At 39.6% G+C, this 5,172-nt stretch overlaps 1 long non-coding RNA gene across 1 annotated transcript; it reads left to right on the forward strand.

Annotated features, from left to right (window-relative positions):
- Positions 1,637-2,367, forward strand: LOC107621991. Its single transcript, XR_001616020.2, has 3 exons — positions 1,637-1,955; positions 2,028-2,119; positions 2,199-2,367. It is a non-coding gene; the product is annotated as an uncharacterized LOC107621991 (long non-coding RNA).

Consider the following 5,172-nt stretch of genomic DNA (forward strand, 5'->3'; position numbering starts at 1 on the left):
GCCGCGTGGACGACGCCTCTGCGTCACTTGCCCACGACCTAAACATACCAGAATACACAGGGGGCGATTTTTGGGCTGTTTTTGACCCAGTTTTTGGCCCGGAAAACACATATTAGAGGCTATAAAGTGGGGGAATGCATCCATTCAGGGGGATTTTGCCAATTTAGTTACTTTTCCATGATTTAGATCTAGTTTTGAGAGAGGTTCTCTCCTCTCTCTCTCTCTTAGGATTTAGGACTTCTCTTAGTTTTAGGAGTGGCTCTCAATTCCAGGTTCTTTATTTTTATTTATTCTTCCAATTTAGTTTATGAACTCTTCATGTTAGATTATAATTTCCCTTATTAATGTTATTTGAGGTATTTCAATTCATGATTGCTTTCTTTAATTTATGTTATTGTTGCTTTACATCTGAAGGCATTTTTATTCCAGCAAATTTACTTTTTCCTCTTTTGGTCTTGGTTAAGAAAGCAGTAACTCAGGAGTTATCTTATCTCAACATAATTGATAACTGTTATCTTTGCTAATTGAACTGAGCTTCAATAATCCTACCTTTTTCTTAGGAAATAAATAGGATTCGAAGATCAAACTAATTAGTCCCTTGACTTTCCTTTACTTTAGTAAAGGTTGACTAAGTGGAATTAAGATTCAACTTTCATTGTTGTTGATAAGAATAACTAAGCCTGGACTTCCAATTTCTCATACCTTGCCAAAAGTTTGCTTTACAGTGTTTGTTTATTTTAATTGTGTAAGACCCAGAACTTTTGAAAAGTCTTATTATGATCAAGTCTCAAATCATATGGTTATTTATAGCCTTAATTTCAGAGATTATTTTATTAAGGATAATTAAGGCAAGTTTTGATTTATTGAACTTGAGATAAGTTATGATTTTTATCCAATTTTATAATTATTGGATTATTTTCTATATTTCTGGTATAAGGTTGATAGTTATGAAATAATAAAGATTTTATATGATTTGGACTAGATAAGTAATATTTTAAATATTAATACTGCTACTTTGGAAAAATAAAGGGGTTTAATTATATTATTTCTAATTATTTTGATTTGGGCATTTTATGGAAAATAATTTGTGAAATTGATGAGAAAATAGTATTTTCTATATATAATTAGTGTTGGATTTAATTTGGGTTTCAATTACTATATTATTCCCAATTTCATTTGAAATTACCATTTTACCCCTAACCCTAATTTTCAAAATAATGAAACCCTAATTCCCCAAACCTAGCCGCCACAGCCCATTCCCCCAAATGAGGCAGTAGCCTCATCCTCCCTCAGCCTAGCAACACACACTCGAGCTGCAGCAGAAGCCTCCAACCTGTTTCTCCCCCCAAAACGCAAACACACACCCACAGAGGAGAGTGCGCCGGCCAGGAGGGTTGCTGTCGCCGCCAGCTGGTCACCATCGATACCATCACTGGTGTCATTGCCAGCCGTGCCACCAGAGGAAGCGATCGGGCAGAAAGGGGGAAACAAGGGAAGGGACCACGGAGAAGGGAAGAGAGAGAAAGGGCTCGCGTCGGAGAGAGAGAGAGGGAACTCGTACCTCACCGCCGGCGCCCAAGGAGCCACGAGATCTCGCCGTCGTTGCCGACCGTTATTGCACCGCGTAAGAACAGAACTGCGAACGGAAGGAAGTGCGAGCCACCACCACAGACGAAGAAGAAAGGGGCGCGCGCGGAAGAGGTGAAGCTTTCGCTGTCACCGTCGCGGGTGGGATCGTCGCCGTGCTTGGTTCCCGTTGCGGCTGGACTTCGACCGCCGCCGTTCCTGTTGCCGCCAAGCATAGGTTAGCACCGCCAAAGCTCCTGCCACCATGGGGACCGTGAAAGGAGGAAGGAGAAGCTGTTTCCGTTATAGCCATTCCCGGAGGAGAAGTCAACTGCGCCGCCGTGCCTAGCTACCGGAAATGCCACTGCCGTTGCCAGACGGCTTTGTCGGTAAGGATTTTTAAGCTGGTTCTCCTTTCTGTTGAGCTTCTGGGAACTTCATTGTCGCTACATGTTTTTCAGGTCCCTGCTGCCGCTTGAGGTGGCTGCCGGGCTGCCGCTGAACCGGTTCGGAGACCGTCGCTATTCGGTTCAGCCATTCTCCCTCGGTCTTGGTAAGCGTTTTGGTTCGAGGAGCCTTTTGTCGCTGTTCTGAGAATTTCGGCTGAGGCGTTGTAGCATTATTTGTCACAGGGTTGTATATCGATGCTTGCGTGTCGTGCTCGGAGTTCGCGGCTGCTTCGTTTCGCTAGCTCAGTAAGTAATTTATGTTTCGAAAAGCCTCGCGTTAGTATTCGGTTGTGTTTGGTTAATGAATATGAGTTTTGGTAACGTGGGGTCATTCCTGATTGTTATATGCTGTGATTAGTGTTGCTATGGTTACCGCGGGAGTAGCTTGGAGCCGAGGTTGCGGTTGTTGGTGATCTCGGTTTAAGAGAGGAGGTTCCTGTGACGCGTTTGGGTTATGGAATTGCGTTCTAAGGTAGGGGCACTTTCCAAAAACTATATTCTTATATATTGGAATTATTACATATGGATACTGTTGTGAGATATTGTGTATTTGGTGATTGTATCTGCCATATGTGTTATTTGATTGACTCGAGTGATTATGGATGTTGGTTTGGTTGAATTGTTGTGCGGCTTTGTGAAATGTAATGTTTTGAAGTTGATTATTTTAAAAGATTTGAAATCTGAGTTTAATCCGTTGAAGATTGGTTTGAATTGAGTCAATTATTTTGATGATGTGAAAAATAGAATACACTCTTGAATCCAGCCTGGCTTGCTTTAAATGATCTGGTTTTTGATAAATGATTGTTACTGAACCGTTTCTTTAAAGCTTTGGAAATAAGTTTATTCGGCTGATAACGATTTGATTTTTGAAACGGTTTCCTTGAAATATAGAATTGAGATGACTGTTGGATTTGGCTTGCCTTGAACTGATTTTAGAATTTGGGCTGTTGGAAAAGGATTGTGGAATGGTTTTGTTGGGACCCGAACCGGGTGGCAAAAGTCCAAGTTTTAGGAGAGATGCTGCCGAAATTTCTATAACATCCGAGTCTTTATTGAAATGTTGTTTGGAAAAATGATGAGTTAAAGACTTCTACTATTTTATTTGAATTATCAAGAAAAGGATGATTCATGTTTTTAAAATGAATTATTAAAGAAGAAATTGTGATTTAGTCTTGCTTCTTAAGAAAGGTTGTATCTCTTTCAGGAGAAAGTTATTTAGATGAAACTTATGTTTTAAAGCTGTTTTAAATGTGACAAGGGCAATGCCTTTGAATTTGACTTGAGGGTTTCAATTAGAGGAGTTTCAATGATTTTGAAAGGACCTGAATGTCTATTGATAAGTTTCATTTTGAAATGTTTTGAGAAAGGTTTTAAGTACTCTTTGAATTCTGAATTCTTACAAGACTAAAACAATTTTGAACAGTTGAAACGTTCTAGAATTTATCATGGGGGTTGAAGTTGGTTTTTGCCTAAGTAAAGGAAACGGCTTTGAAAGAAGTAAATGATTACATGACTCGGTTTGGCTTAGATCCTATTTTCCTACTCAAATCGGAAAGCCAATGTTTTAATGATTTTAAATGAATTTGGTGAAGTGAGTTATGTTATTCTCCCCTAAAGATTTGGGACTCTGCCGAGAAACTTTGTTATAAAATCCCATTATTGGATGGATGATTTTGAATGTTTCAAAATGAATCTTTAACTTTCCATGGTTATGGAGGTTTTGAAAAGAGGATGCCGAGAGTGGCATGGTTTTAAAAGGGGAATTTACCTTGAGTAAAAGTGGCTTATGAGCCTGAGATGATTTGAGAAATGAGATCTTTAAAGCCAAGGTTGAAAAGAGTTGAAACTTGATTTCAAAGTGAAATGAATTGAGAAAATGATTTATGGCTTAAATGCCGATTTCATGAATTTGATGATTTTGAATGTGGAAGTGCTGTGTATGATTATACATATCGATTGGTTCTGGATTGAACCGTGAGCCGGAATGGCTGTGTATGATATGAATATTGGCTGGTTCTAGACTGAACCGTGAGCCGGATGGCTGAGATGGATGTTGATCCATGGATGAGATTGAATGCATGTTTATGCTGAATCATTGATAAATGTGAATGTTGCACTTTCACCATCGGAGATGAGGGTTTCCCTGGGAGGAAGCAGTGGCTAGCCACCACGTGCTCCAGGTTGAGACTCGAAGCTCTTGTGACCCTATGTCGTAAGTGTGGCCGGGCACTGTGAAAGGCCCGGATGAGCTCGCCCCCCTGAATATACACCAGTGAGGGTGTTGGATATGGATCATGATTATGATCAAGTTTATATTGAGCATAACTCGAGTTGGAGATGCGCGACAGAGGGACAGTCCAATGGTTAGCTACCAGGACTTGTCGGGTTGGCTCTATAACCGACAGATGATATCATCAACCACTAGGGATAGGCATGCATCATATGCATCTATGTGACATTGCTTGGGTGTGCATATTATACTTGGTTTGCCTATGTGATTAATTGTTAATTGTTCTACTTGCAATAACTGTTTGTTTGTGCTTGCATTTTCCTATTTGTGTTTGCTACTAGGACTCTGTTGGACTGTGGTGATTGGTTGATGGTTGGATTGTTTGGGCCTAGGGCCGTGGTTGAAATGAGATGAATCGATGGTTGATTTCAGTTTTGTGTTTCTGGTTTGGAATAAAATATGAAAGGATGTTTTGGTTCAGCACAGATAAACCGTTTTGAAAGGCTTTTGAGTTTTTGAGAATTGAATGGTTCCTCTTTCAGAAAAGATTTCCGACTTTACTTTTATTGTAAACTATTGTTTTTGAAAAGAGGCATAAGACGGTTATTAATCACTGGTACGGTTTATCTTCACATATCCTATTACAATAATTCCCAAAAACCCTCTACTGAGAACCCTTTCGAGGATGATGTTCTCACCCCCCTTACATTTTTCCCTTTCAGGATATGGGCGCAGAAGTTACGAAGAGCTTATTTAATTTTTGTTGTGATGCTCTGTATTGTTTTAGTTATGGCCTATTGTACCCTCGCCTTTATCTTGATATAATCTGTAAGAGGGATAGGAATTGCATTGGTTAATTCTTGTAAAGTTATTTATATATGTATTTATGTATATATATGGATGTACTCTTTATGAGTTGTTGTAAGT

Source organism: Arachis ipaensis, chromosome B10 (assembly GCF_000816755.2).
Source record: "Arachis ipaensis cultivar K30076 chromosome B10, Araip1.1, whole genome shotgun sequence".
Taxonomy (NCBI): Eukaryota; Viridiplantae; Streptophyta; class Magnoliopsida; order Fabales; family Fabaceae; genus Arachis; species Arachis ipaensis.